Raw genomic sequence first — 14751 nt, forward strand, 5'->3', positions numbered from 1 at the left:
CACTACTAGAAGTTCAGCAAAGCAGTAGGACAGCAGGGGCAGAAAGTATCCTAACCTCCTTCTCCCACTCTGACCTCCTACCAGTGCTTCCCAGTGGCTGAACCAGATGGGAAGAGGGAACAATGGACAGTCTAGGCAATGTAGCCCCTAAAATCAGCTTCCTGGGACTCAGAGTGGATCTGGGGGGGCATGGCAATAACCACATAACCGTCAAGTCAAACAGATTTTTTTCTTGCAACTTTCTTCTTACCTTGTCCATATATTAATAGGTAGTTAGAAAATTGGGAATCTTGATAAGTACATCTTAGAATTCTTTATGCACGTGGAGAGAGTTAAAAAGATGCTTTTTCATGAGTTTGAGAATTCTGTATCTACCCATTGGCACTGGGTTCATGGTTTCTAAGGTTCCCAATCTCAATGATGAGTATAGTCTTTTGAGCAGGCTTGAGGGGAAGTACATCACAAGTCACTGAGCTCTGATGTGCCTGCTCACCAAGCAGGATTACACAGAAGGCAGGGCTGTGGTCACCTCAAGGTGACATGGGGCAAGGATGAGGAGAAACTCAATTCTTCTGCAAGCCAATGAAATGAAAATAGTTTATGCTCCCCAAATGACAAAAGAAGACCCAGAATGCTGGCCATAAGATGTTTAAGATCTTGCTTATTTTTACACTCAAGCTCAGCAGCTGAGTTGGGGATTAGGCCATTGAAACTGAAAGTTAGAGTTGTACTCAGAACCTCTCTGCCACTCCATGGATGGCAAGAACATGTGAGAGAAAACAGCTAGAGATCATTGGTGGTGGGACAAGGAGATAGAAAAGGTTTTTCAACAGTCCGAAGTACTTTAATGATGCCCTTAGCAATTTCCTAAGTAATGGGCAATGGATTTGTTCAGTTAGTGCCTTTAGAAGATAGAGAAATTCTTGCCTCTTGTCAACGCAGATGCTTTTGGCTCATTGTGGTTTTTATGGTTTGCATGCTTCCTGTGACCTACTAAAATAGATTAGTGTGTTCTAGGATTTTACATCTTCAATTTTGGTTGAACATGATCTGGACCAATATGATGTCCACAGAAAAAGCAGTAATCATGTCCCTACGTATCCTGGTCAAGCCTTCATAATAAAAATGAAGCAAATTATTTCCACTGTTTTTGTCACAAATGATAAAGTAACACAACAGGGCATAGAGTCACAGCAAGAAAGCCCAGCAACTGCAAATGATTCTTGGAAAGGAAGTGTCAACTGGCAGAGGGAAGACAAGAATTTCTCCTCCATCTTCTAAGTTCACCATTGTCTCCAGATGAACCAGGAATAGACAAGAATGTATCATTAGAAATAGAAATTAAAAAAACAAAATGGTAATTTTGACTTAGAGTGTAAATGTAGCAGATTAGATGTCATACCTTTAGGCCAAACAAACTGTAGGAGAAAAAAGGGGAAATCAGAATCTTTAATACATTTACTTGCTAAAAAGCTCTCTCAAGTGTCTGAAGGTAATTCATTTGAACCTTATAATAGGAATTCTTTTGTAGCCTAGATGTTTTAAACGCCTCTGTGATTAAGATCTCAGTATAGATGCCTCAGATGTAGCCTACTCTACGGAGGAATTCTTGGCTGCGGATAGGCCAAGGTAGTTATTTAGAAGGCATTTATAGATGTCCCCAAGACTTGGCAACAGCAGGTTGGGAGCTGAGTCTGGGAGTGAGAAGCTAAGATTCATACTCCCCACTGGCATCTTCCCTGACACTAAGCTTGGTGAGTAGAAGGAGCAATAGAGGGATTACTTGCAGGAAGAAGTTTAATGAATATCACTGTGGCTTCTGAGGTGGGGCCCTTTCCTGATGTTTTCCATAGCATGGTGCCCTTCCAGGGAGGGGCACCATGCTATAGAAAACATCAGGAAGCCCAGACTGTGCTCATTGTTGGTACAGATTGCATGAGAGGAAACCCACAGAGCTGATGTGGCAGAGGTTCTGATTGGTGAACATGATTAGACTCACCATGGGTGGGCATGAGTGATGGAGACAGTAAGATGGACCCTGACCTACCATGGCTGATTGGAGATGAGCCCAACTGATGGTGACTTTTGCAGGGACCATAAACATCTGATGGTGGGGAAACAATAAGTGTGTGGAGGACAACTTCTTTGTAATGCAACTTAGGTGTATATATTTCTATTTAAAAAGTAATGCATACTGAAAGCAAAAGTTGACTCTTTAAAAGATCAACAAAGTTGACAAACCTTTAGCTATGCTAAGACAGAAAAAGAAGACACAAAGAATACAGAGAAGACACAAATAACTAAAATCAGGTAAGGTGGGGACACTGTCAACTTTACAAAAATTAAAAGATTATAGGATAATATTATGAACAATTGTACACCAATAAATTAAATAACCTAGATTAAATGAATAAATTTCTAAAATACATAAATTGCTAAAAACTGACTCAAGAAGAAATAGAAAATCTGAAAAGATCTGTAAAAAATAAAGAGATTGAATTGGTAATCAGAAACTTCCCAACACAGAAAAATGTTAAGAACCAGATGGCTTCACTGGTAAGTTCTACCAAACATTTAAAGAAAAATTAATATCAATCCTTCTCAAACGTTTAAAAAATGAAAGAGGAGAAAACACTCCCCCATTCATTCTATAAAGACCACATTACCATTATAGCAAAGCCAGACAAATAAACCACAAAAAACCTGTGGACTGATACTGCTTATGAATATAGATGCAAAAACTCTCAACAAAATACTAGTAAACTAAATTCAATAGCATATTAAAAGGGTTATATACCACGACCAAGTGAAATTTATCTAAAGAATGCAAATGTAGTACAACATAAAAAATCAACCAATGTAACATCAACGTTAATAGAATGAAGGGAAAAAAATCCCACATGATCATCTTAACTGACACAGAAAAAGCATTTGACAAATTAATTACCCTTTGTGACAAAAACACTCGAAGACGTATGAATAGGAAGGAACTGCCTCAACATGATAAAGGATATTTGTAAAAAACTCACAGCTAACATTATACTCAATCGAAAAAGACTGAAAAATTTCTCTCTAACATCAGGAAAAAGACAAGAATGCCCATTTTCACCGCTGTTATTCAACATCATACTGGAAGTTCTAGCCAGGGAAATGAGGCAAGAAAAGGAAATAAAAGGCATCCAAATGAGGAAGAAAGAAGTAAAACTATCTTTATTCACAGATGACATGATATGTAGAAAGTTCCAAATAATCCACAAAAAAACTATCAAAGTTAATAAGCAAATACAGCAAAATTGCAAGGTATGATTATTGGGAACAGGCCCCCCAAAATCTGGCCATAAACTGGCCCCAAAACTGGCCATAAACAAAATCTCTGCAGCACTGTGACATGTTCATGATGGCCTTAACACCCACACTGGAAGGTTGTTGGTTTACCGGAATAAGGGCAAGGAACACCTGGCCCTCACAGGGCAGAAAACTGCTTAAAGGCGTTCTTAAACCACAAACAATAGCATGAGTGATCTGTGACTTAAGGACATGCTCCTGCTGCAGATAACTAACCCAACCCATCCCTTTATTTAGGCCCATCTGTTTGTTTCCCATAAGGGATACTTTTAGTTAATCTATTATCTATAGAAACAATGCTAATGACTGGCTTGCTGTTAATAAACACGTGGGTAAATCTCTGTTTGAGGCTCTCAGCTCTGAAGGCTGTGAGACACCTGATTTCCCACTTCACACCTTTATATTTCTGTGTGTGTGTCTTTAGTTCCTCTAGGGCCTCTGGGTTAGGGTCTCCCCAACCGAGCTGGTCTCAGCAAGTGGTGTCCATTGTGGGGGCTCAAATCCAGGTCAAAGCATTGCTGGAGCGACAGTTGGAGAACATGGAACTAGCTGGAGGACACCCGAGTACTCTTAAAGCAATCCCCATGGTGAGTAAGAAGGGAGCTTGGAAGTGTCAAAGTAACAGAGACAAGTATGGGTTCTGGTGTGTTCCACTTTGGAACTTTTTCACACTGATGATGAGGAGGAAGGAGAGTATAACGAAGTAACAGAAGAGGTTACAGAGCAGGTTTATTTGCCAGCTAAAGCTAATGCAGCAAAGGAGGGAGAGGTTCATCCCTACCCTTCTGCACCCCTTCATTATTATTTGGAAGAAAAAGAGTGGCCTGACCCTCCAGATCTTTCTTTTCTGGAGGACACTGGGCAAAAAGTAATTGCCCCAGTGACTGTTGAGCAGCGCCTTGAGCGACCGCTCTTAGTTCTATTCAGGCGGGAATTCAGCAAGCTAGACGAGAGGGTGATTTAGAGGCTTGGCAGTTCCCTGTTAGAATACACCCCCCAGATCAACAGGGAAATATTACAGCTATATTTGAGCCTTTTCCTTTTAAATTACTCAAAGAATTTAAACAAGCTATTAATCAGTATGAACCAGGTTCTCCTTTTGTAATGGGACTGTTAATGAATGTTACTGTTTCCAATCTGATGATTCGTACTGACTGGGATGCTCTTACTTGAGCTTGTCTAACTCCTGCTCAGTTTTTACAATTTAAAGCTTGGTGGGCAGATGAAGCTTCCATTAGGCTGCTTGCAACGCCCAGGCCCAACCTCAAATTAATATAACTGCAGACCAACTTTTGGGGTTTGGCAGCTGGGCTGGTTTAGATGCACAAGTGGTCACCAGGATGATGCCACAGAACAGCTTAGAGGAGTGTGCATTAGAGCTTGGGAAAAAATCACTTCAAGTGGAGAACAATACCCTTCTTTTAGTGCTATAAAACAGGGACCAAAAGAACCACACATGGATTTTATAGCTCAGTTACAGGAGTCTCTTAAAAAGGTGATTGCAGATTCAGCTGCTCAGAATCTAGTGTTGCAGTTATTAGCTTTTGATAAAGCTAATCCTGATTGTCAGGCTGCTCTGTGACCTATCAGAGGAAAGCACATTTAGTTGATTATATCAAGGCCTGTGATGGTATCAGAGGTAATCTGCATAAGGCTACTCTGCTAACACAGGCAGTGGCAGGACTGAGAGTGGATAAAGGAAATACTCCATTTCCTGGAGCTTGTTTTAACTGTGGGAAGCACGGTCATACTAAAAAAGAACGTAGAAAAAATCAGTGTGTCAGGCCGCTAGATAGGGGAAAAAAGAAAACTGCTGAGTCTGAAATATGTCCAAAATATAAAAAAGGAAAACATTGGGCTAATCAGTGTCACTCTGAGTTTGATAAAGATGGGAACCCAATTTCGGGAAACGCTATGATGGGCCCGTCCCAGGCCCCATTCCACACGGGGGCATTTCCAGCTCAGGCCATTCCCTCACCCCTGTACAATGTCTGCCCCTGCCACAGCCAGTAGTGCTGCAGTAAATTCATGCTGCATGAGAGCCATGAGCCTTCTGCCTGGGGAACCCCCACAAAATGTCCCAACAGGAGTCTGTGAACCCTTGCCAGCAGGGGTGATAGGATTACTTCTAGGAAGGTCTAGTTTAAATTTAAAAGAGGTACAAATACATACAAGAGTCATTGATTCAGATTACAATGGGGAAATTGAAATTGTTATATCTACTTCTGTTCCCTGGAAAGTAGAGCCAGGAGAATGCATAGCACAGCTCCTGATTGTGCTGTATGTGGGAATGGGAAAAAGTGAAGTTAAACGAACAGGAGGATTTGGAAGCACAAATAAACAAGGCAAAGCAACTTATTGGGTAAATCAAATTACTGATAAACATCCTACCTGTTTAATAACTATTCAAGGAAAGAAATTTAAAAGTTTAGTAGATACAGGAGTGGACATTTCAATCATTTCTCTATAGCACTGGCTGTCCACATGGCCAATTCAACCCACTCAATTTAACATAGTTGGAGTTGGTAAAGTCCCTGAAGTGTATCAAAGTAGCTGTATTTTGCATAGTGAAGGGCCCGATGGACAACCTGGGACTATTCAACCAATTCTAACTTCTGTACCTAAAAATTTATGGGGGAGAGATTTATTACAACAATGGGGAGCACAAGTTCTAATTTCAGAACAATTATATAGCCCTTAAAGTCAACATATAATGTGTGAAATAGGGTATGTCCCTGGTATGGGACTAGAAAAAAATTTGCAAGGTTTGAAAGAACCGCTTCAAGCAGAAAGACAAAGTTCCCGCCAAAGATTAGGATATCATTTTTGATGGCAGCCATTGATAAACCTCCAGAACCTATACCTTTAAAATGGTTAACAGATAAGCCAATTTGGATAGAACAATGGCCTCTACGTAAAGAGAAACTGAAGGCTTTAGAGAAATTAGTTTCTGAACAATTAGAAAATGGGCACATAGCTCCAACATTTTCCCTTTGGAATTCTCCAGTTTTCATAATTAAGAAAAAGCAGGCAAATGGAGAATGTTAACCGACCTAAGAGTCATCAATTCATTTATACAACCTACGGGAGCATTACCGCCAGGACTGCCTTCTCCTGCTATAATTCTAAAAAATTGGCCTTTAATAGTTATAGATTTAGAAGACTGTTTCTTTACTATCCCTTTAGCTGAGCAAGACTGTGAATGGTTTGCATTTACAATTCCTGCAGTAAACAACCTGCAACCTGCTAAGCATTTTCATTGTTTTACAGATGGGTCTAGTAATGGTAAAGCTTCTTATTCTGACTCAAAAAGTAAAGTTTTCCAGATGCCCTATACTTCAGCTCAAAAGTGGAGCTTATAGCTGTAATTGAGGTATTGACTGCTTTTGATATACCTGTTAATGTGATTTCTGATTCTTCATACGTGGTTCATTCCACACAGTTAGTTGAAAATGCTCAGTTACGATTTCATACAGATACACAACTGATGACTTTATTTACCCAATTGCGAACAGCAGTTAGGAGTAGAATGCACCCTTTTTACATCACTCACATTAGGGCTCATACACCTCTTCCAGGACCTTTCACTGAAGGGAACAAATTGCTGATCACCTAGTTGCTAATGCAATATCTAATGTTAGACACTTTCACAATTTAACCCATGTTAATGCCTCTGGTCTCAAACACAGATACAGCATTACCTGGAAAGAAGCTAAAGCTATTATCCAGCAATGCCCAACTTGCCAAACGGTACATTTCTCATCTTTTACAGGATGAGTTAATCCTCGAGGATTGGAACCTAATTCTCTTTGGCAAATGGATGTTACATATATTCCCTCATTTGGGAGACTAGCTTATGTACATGTATGTGTGGACACCTTTTCTCACTGTGTCTGAGTTACATGCCAATCAGAAGAGTCTTCTGCCTCTGTTAAACATCACTTTTCCAGTGTTTTGTGGTGATGGGCATTCCAGCTTCTATTAAAACAGATAATGTCCCAGGCTATACCAGCCAAGCTCTAGCTACATTTTTCTCTATGTGAAATGTTAAACACATTACTGGTATCCCATACAATTATAAGGACAAGCCACAGTGGAAAGAATGAATCTCTCCCTAAAACAGCAGTTGCAAAAGCAGAGGGGGCCAAATAGAGAATATGGAACAGCACAGATGCAACTGAATCTAGCATTATTAACTTTAAATTTTTTGAGCCTGTCCAAAGGCCAGATGTTATCAGCAGCTGAACAGCATCTACAGAAACCAGCTACAAAGACAGAAGCAGAACACCTGGTTTGGTGGAGAGATCCGATAAAAAAAAGTTGGGAAATAGGTAAAATAATTACTTGGGGTAGAGGTTATGCTTGTGTTTAACCTCTTGGTGCTTGGTTCTCCAGGCCAAAATCAACAGCTGATTTGGATACCATCAAGACACCTGAAACCTTATCATGAGCCAGATGCTGAAGAAAAGATTCCAGGAGAATTCCAAGGACCGCTGGTTGCAGCCATGTCGAGGTTCACACTGAGGAGGACCCCACTGCCACAAGCAACACCTGTTGAACACAGCCACCCACCTGGGGACAGATCAGGAAGCTGTCACAGATGGTGGAAGAAAACCTGAGGAAAGTAGGACAACCAGTCACAATGAGTAATTTAATGGTAGCTATGATAGTGATGATCACCCCTGCTATAAGTATTCCTTCAACAAGGGCTAACACAGAGAGCAATTATACCTATTGGGCATATTTATCAATCCTGGCTGGAAATAATGCCTGGATGTAATCACTCTATGGTGCCGTTACACATGCTTTCTGATCTCACTATTTACCATAATAAATCTGCTCCTATAATTGAGGCATACCACCCTCAAAAACCTATTTGTAAGCAAAATTGAACCTGGCCAGAAAAAAATGAATGTACTTGTTTAGGAAGATTGCATTGCAGAACAGGCAGAGGTGCTGCACAACAATTCCTATGGAATCATTATTAATTGGTCCCCTAAGGGTATGTTTAGCTTGAATTGCACCTCTCAGTCTGTGTGCCACAGCTACACTATGTTCAGTTGAGCTGAACAAAATGGTCAGATAGTAGAAATGATAAGAAGTATGGCAAAAGTTCCTATTATCTGGAACCATGGTGGTATAGTGGCACCTCAACCTCAAATGATATGGCTTGTTGTAGAAGCTAAACATAAGGATTTGTGGAAACTATTAATGGCTCTTAATAAGATCAAAATTTAGGAAAGAATAAAAAAGCATCTAGAAGGACACTCTACAAACTTGTTTCTGGATACAGCAAAATTAAAAGAACAAACATTTAAAGCATCCCAGACACACATGACCTTAATGCCAGGAACTGGAGTGCTTAAAGGAGCTGCAGACAGATTAGCAGCTAGTAACCCATTAAAATGGATAAAAACACTTGGAAGTTCTGTGATTTCAATGATGATTGTGCTTTTAATCTGTGTTGTTTGTCTTTGTATAGTCTGCAGATGCGGATCCTGACTCCTGCGGAAAGTAGCTCACTGTGACAAAGCTGCTTTTGCTTTTATCACTTTGCAGATCAAAGAAGGGGGACATGTTGGGAACAGGCCTTCCAAAATTTGGCCATAAACTGGCCCCAAAACTGGCCATAAAAAAAATCTCTGCAGCACTGTGACATGTTCATGATGGCCATAATGCCCACCCTGGAAGGTTGTGGGTTTACCAGAATGAGGGCTAGGAACACCTGACCCACACAGGGTGGAAAACCGCTTAAAGGTGTTCTTAAACCACAAACAATAGCATGAGCAATCTGTGCTTTAAGGACATGCTACTGCTGCAGATACCTAGCCCAACCCACCCCTTTATTTCAGCCCATCCTTTTGTTTCCCATAAGGGATACTTTTAGTTAATCTATTATCTATAGAAACAATGCTAATGACTGGCTTGCTGTTAATAAATACATGGGTAAATCTCTGTTTGAGGCTCTCAGCTCTGAAGGCTGTGAGACCCCTGATTTCTCAGTTCACACCTCTATAATTCTGTGTGTGTGTCTTTCATTCCTCTAGCGCTGCTGGGTTAGGGTCTTCCTGACCGAGCTGGTCTCAGCATAAATCAACACAAAGAATCAATTGAGTTTCTATACACCTGCAATGAACATCCAATAAGCAAATTGAGAAAATAATTTTATTTACAATAGTATAAAAATAATACAATACCTAGAAATAAATTTAACCAAAATTTAAAGGTGAAAGACTTGTACCCTAAAACTGAAAAACACTGCTGAAAGAAATTAAAGACCTAAATAAAGAGAAAGAAAGCTCATATTCATGAATTAGAAGACTTAAAATTGTTGAGATGGCAATATTACTGAAAGCTACCTACAGTTTCAATGCAATCTCTATCAAAATTTCAGTGGCCTTTTTGTAGAATAGAAAAGTCAATCTTCATATTCCTATGAAATTGCAAGAGGCCTGGCAATCTTTAAAAGAGAAAAAGAAGAATATTGGAGTATTCACGCTTTCTAATTTCAAAACTTACTACAAATCTACAGTAATCAAGATAGTGCGATGCTGATACAAGGATAGACAAGTAGATCAATGGAATAGAATTTAGAGTTCAGAAATAAACTCATACATTTATTATCAATTGATCTTCAACAAAGGTGTCAAGACCATTATTAAATGAGGAGAAGATAGTCTCTTCACAAATGGTGCTGGCACACCTGGATATCCACATGCAATGAGTAAAGTTGGACCTGTTCCTCACACCATATGCAAAAATTAACTAAAAATGAATCAGTTACCTAAATAAATGAGTCAAAACTATAAAACTGTTTCAAGAAAATAGAGGGGTAAATCTTCATTACCTCTGATTTGGTTACAAATTCTTAAAGGTGACATCAAAAGCATGAGCAACAAAAGAAATAAATTGATAAATATGCTTCATCAAAATAAAAAACTTTTGGACATCAAAGGACATTATCAAGAAAGTGAAAAGACAGCCAATAAAATGAGAAAAAAATTATAAATCATATATCTGATAAGGGCCTAGTATCCAGAATATTTAAGGAATGCATGCATGTCAACAACAAAGACAGACAATCTAGTTCAAAAATGGGCAGAACATATAAGAAGAGACATTTCTCCAAAGATGATATATAAATGACCAAAAAGCACATGAAAAGGTACTCAACATCAATGGTCATTAGGAAAGTGCAAAGAAAACCACAGTGAGATATCACTTCACACTCATTAGAATGGCTATAATGAAAACAGAAAATAACAAGTGGTGTTGAGGATGTGAAGAAATCAGAACTCGCTTACACTGCTAGTAGGAATATAAAATGGGGCAGCAGATTTGGAAAACAGTTTAAGGGTTCCTAAAAAAATGCTAAACATAGGATTAGCATATAACCCTGAAATTTGATCTTATCTATATACACAAAATAATTGAAAACAGGTAATCAAATTCTTGTACAAATATACACATAGCAGCACTATTCACAATAGTTGAGAGATGGAAACAACCCAAATGTCCATAAACCAAAAAATGGATAACAAATTGTGGTCTGTATGGAGTCATTCATAAAAAGAAATGAAGTACTGATACATGCTGCAATGTGGATGAACCTCAAAAACATGCTTAGTGAAAGAAGACGGACATAAAAGGCTACATATCGTGCCTCCATTTTTATGGAATATCCAGAATAGGTAAATCTCTACAGACAGAAAGCAGGTTGGTGGTTGCTAGGAGCTAAGAGAGGAAAGAATGGGGAGTAACTGCTTAATGGGTACAAGGTTTTATTTTAGAGTGATGAAAATGTTTTGGAAGTAGAGCTAGTGGTTGTACAATATTGTGAATATAATAAATGCCACTAAATTGTTCATTTCATATTATGTGATTTCTACCTCAATAAAAATGCATTTACCGTAGAAAAATAAAACATAGAAAGTAAAAATTAAGGGGTGCATAATCACCCATAATTTCATGACCACAAAACAACATGTTAGTATTTTAGGTTACTTCTATCTGCCCCATCTTCCCCCAATTTACAGGTTTGTTTTGCTGTTAGTATTGTTTATATGGCATTGTAGGCTTTTTATATATATCTTTTTGTACCTTTTTGTTTTTCTACTAGCAACCCCAAGTTTTTCCATGCTGTAAATTATTCAGAAACATTTTAATAATTTTTTATTAATAAAATTTTAAATAAAATTAAAAATAAAAATTTTAAATAAAAGTTAAAAATAAAAAATTAATAACATTTTATTAATAAAAATGTTAATGGCTGTTGCATAGTGGTCAAATGGTTCATAAATGGATTTATCATTCAACAAGTGAGTACTCAACGGTCTATACCATTTTACATCCATTGTTTTTCAGAAGACATGACAATGGATATAAAAAGATGAGTAAAACATAACTAGCCGATATGGTTTGACTGTGTCCCCACCCAAATCTCATCTTGAATTGTAGTTCCCATAATTACTGTATGTCATGGGAGGAATCTGGTGGGAGGCAATTGAATCATGGGGGCAGATTTTTCCCGTGCTCTTCTTTTGATAGTGAATAAGTCTCATAAGATCTGATGGTTTTATAAAGGGCAGTTCTGCTGCACACTTTCTCTTACCTACCACCATGTAAGATGTGCTTTTGCTCCTCCTTCACCTTCTGCCATGATTGTGAAGCCTCCAGCCATGTGGAACCATGAGTCCATTAAACCTCTTTTCTCTTTATAAATTACCCAGTCTTAGGTATGTCTTTACTAGCAACATGAAAACAGACTAATACACTGGCCTTGGCCCCAAGAAACTTTTGTGTTCCAATGTGTTAGTCCAAACTGCACCATTTTGTGAGCCCCCTGCCATTTCGCAGACCCTGGTCAAAGTGAAACATTCCATAGGAGTTCAGGCTGTGAGAAACATCCTGTCTAACTACCTGATTCCAAGGCACAGGAACATCCTTATCATACCCTGCCAGGCAAAGGCCCAACTGAAGGAACATCCCCATCATATTCTTCTGGGAAAAAGTGCAAGGAGCATCACACTCTACGGGAGCAAGGACCAAACTGCCTCATCATGGGAACGTCTTATCAACATCTTCCTGGGCAGCAAGCCATACTGCCCAGACCCCACCCACCCAGGACTATAAGTACCCCAGCCTGTAAGCAGTGGTGGGCTCTGGCATTAAGCTGGTCCCCACCTCTGCAGGTTTTTCTAATATACCTGTGTTACTGTAGAGCCTCTCTCCCTCTCTTTCTCTCTCTCTCTGTCGATCTCTCTCTATGTCTCTCTTTAACCCTCGCCTTCCCTTTAAAAAACTTAACACAATGTAGGAGAGAGATGTTAAGCAAACAAAAACACATTAAATATAGAACTACACATTTTTATAAGTATATGGACAAAAAGATAGGATCTTATGAAATCAAATTTGTACTGAAGAATCAGAGTAGACATCTTTGAAAAAATATTTTAACAGGTATTTAAAATATGAAGAACAAAAAGGAATTGAGCAGACAAAGGGAGTTAATGATGATGGTGGTGGTGGTGATGATGATGGTGACAGTGATGGTAATGCAGTGGATGGTGACATGACATGCCATGATAATGGTGAAGCTGGTAATGGCAGATGCTTATAAATGCAATAGGCACTGTTATATTGCTTTACATATATAGGTCACATTTAATGCTTACAACAACTTTATGAACTCAAAACTATTATATCATATTTTCTCTTGGGATTAAGAGGTTAAGTCACTCTCCCTAAATCAACCTAGTGCTGGGATCCAAGCTCAAGCAGTCTGGCTCTACACTTTTGCTCTTAATTACTGCATAAAGAATTCCAGGTAAAGTTAACAGAGCATATGAAGGTCAGAAAGTAGAACAAAGCTAATCTTAAAAATGATATGTGTATTCTATTTTTTAATGGACTATTTAAATCTACAGAAATATTCAAATAATAATGATAGAGTATCTGTGTACCTGCTGCCCAACTTTAACAAATCCTATTTTGCCATATTTCCTTCATTGTTTAAAAAGTAAAAATTTGGAGCTGCAACTAAAATTTCCTTGTGTACCCTCCCCCAGTCCCCATTTCTCTTTCTCTCTCTCTTTCCCTCTCCACTGTCAACACTTGTTCTGAATTGGGTGTTTATTATTCGCATGTTTTATTTATTTATTTTTTACTATATGTGTAATATTGTTAATGTGCTTTAAATAAAAATAAGACCTACTGCTTGTTCCATTTACAACTTGCTGTATGATTCAAAGATTTATCCCAGTAGTATAATTGTGCCTTTTGGGCAAATTACTATAAGTAGGAGTGCTAAGTCAAAGAACATGTTCACTTAAAATTTTTATGCATAATAGAGAAGCCCAGTGATCAAATTACTTTTGAAACAGTCCTAGTGCAAAATGTTTTCATCTGGTGAGATGCAGCATACTTTATGCAATATTCCATTTCATGAATAAACCACAATTTTTAAAAAGCCATCTTCCACTGCTGGTAGACATAGTAATTGATTCCAATTTTCCACTATTTAACAATGCAACAATGACTCCTCTTTAGATATTTATGCAGAATTTATCTAGCGTATACTCCTAGGAGTAGAAATGTTGGGCTATATGGTAGGTGCTATAGTTTGAAAATGTCTCCCAAAAAGTAAGTATTAGAAACTTAATTACCATTCCAATAGTATTAAGAGGTATGACCTTTTAGAGGTGATTAGGCCATGAGGGTCTTACCCTCATTAATAGATTAATGCTGATTATAAAAGGGATTGATGCTATGAATTTGCTTTTGCTCTTTCTTGCCCTCTCTTTGCCCTTCTGCCATGGCATGACACAGCAAGAAGGCTCTCTGCAGAGGCTGGCCCTTCAGTCTTGGACTTCCCAGCCTCTAGAACCATTAGATATACATTTATATTATTTATAAATTACCCAGTCTCAGTTATTCTGTCGTAGCAGTGCAGAACAGATGAAAATAGAAGGTGTATGTATCACTAACTTTTACTAGATACTGACAAATTTCTCTCCAAAGTGGTGACCAACTAATAGTCCCATTAGCAGTTTCTATTACTCCAACTCAGTACTAGGTATTACCAGACTTGAATGGATTTATCAATCTAATGAATGGAAAGCAGTATTTTACTTTGACTTTAATTTGCAGTTCCCTGACTACTAATGAAATTTGTTGGAGAAGATTATTAATTCTGGATGCTACCTTTAAAAAAAATTCATGGCAGGCCAGGCACGGTGGCTCATGCCTGTAATCTCAGCACTGTGGGAGGCCAAGGTAGGTGGATCACGAGGTCGGGAGTTTGAGACCAGCCTGACCAACATGGTGAAACCCTGTCTCTACTAAAAATACAAAAATTAGCCGGGCATGGTGGCACACACCTGTAATCCCAGCTACTCAGGAGGTTGA

The sequence above is a fragment of the Mandrillus leucophaeus genome, unplaced genomic scaffold (genome assembly GCF_000951045.1).
Source record: "Mandrillus leucophaeus isolate KB7577 unplaced genomic scaffold, Mleu.le_1.0 Scaffold22, whole genome shotgun sequence".
Classification (NCBI taxonomy): Eukaryota; Metazoa; Chordata; class Mammalia; order Primates; family Cercopithecidae; genus Mandrillus; species Mandrillus leucophaeus.